This window comes from Phoenix dactylifera, chromosome 13 (genome assembly GCF_051530095.1).
Source record: "Phoenix dactylifera cultivar Ajwa chromosome 13, Ajwa_hap1_PhDact_Kaust_v1.1, whole genome shotgun sequence".
NCBI lineage: Eukaryota > Viridiplantae > Streptophyta > Magnoliopsida > Arecales > Arecaceae > Phoenix > Phoenix dactylifera.
Genome location: NC_143202.1, coordinates 13,188,838 through 13,190,000, shown reverse-complemented (window position 1 = coordinate 13,190,000; position 1,163 = coordinate 13,188,838).

Here is a 1,163-nt window from a genome sequence, read left to right as displayed (position 1 = left end):
ATTTGATGACTCTAGTGATTTTTCCTCTAGTAAGAAAGTTAATTTTGATGATGATGTTAAAATTCTTGAAGAAAAGATAGATGAAATGGCATTACAAGATGATAATCAAAAGTTGAGTGAAGGAGCATCATCAAGCCAAGAGGCTATTGTGGATCATGGGCTAACTAAAGCTTGGAGGTATGCTCACGGGCATCCTAAGGAACTAATTCTAGATGATCCATCTCAACCGGTTAGGACTAGAGCATCCCTTAGAAATTTAAATAACCATCTAGCTTTTGTCTCACACTTTGAGCCCAAACATAGAGAAGAAGCCGAAAATGATGTAAATTGGATAAATGCAATGCAAGAAGAATTAAACCAATTTACTAGAAATAAGGTATGGAATCTAGTAGAGAGACCTTCTGAATATCCAATTATAGGTACTAAATGGATTTATAAAAATAAACTTGATGAAAATGGAATTGTTATAAGGAATAAGGCTAGACTAGTAGCAAAGGGTTATAATCAAGAAGAAGGTATAGATTTTGATGAAACCTTTGCTCCAGTAGCTAGACTTGAGGCCATTAGATTATTATTAGCGTATGCATGCTCTAAGGACTTCAAACTATTTCAAATGGATGTAAAAAGTGCATTTTTAAATGGGTATATTAATGAGAAGGTATATGTAGAACAACCTCCTGGTTTTGAAAATCATCAATACCCTAATCATGTATATAAACTGAACAAAGCACTTTATGGTTTAAAACAAGCACCTAGAGCATGGTATGAGAGGCTTATCAAATTCCTATTAGAACATAAATTCTCTAGGGGAAATGTAGATACAACACTGTTTCTGAAAAAGCAAAACAAAGATATGTTATTAGTACAGATTTATGTTGATGATATCATTTTCGGTGCTACTAACAATCGCCTCTGCGAAGAATTTGCTGATTTAATGCAGAGTGAATTTGAGATGAGCATGATGGGAGAGCTGAACTACTTCCTCGGGCTTCAAATCAAACAGTCTGAAGGAGGCATCTTCATCAATCAAGCCAAATATATCAAGGAGATGCTCAAGAAGTTTGATATGGAGGGAAACAAGTCAATCAGCACCCCCATGAGCTCATCATGCAAATTAGACCAAGATGAATCAGGTAAATCTGTAGATCAGAAACTGTATAGAG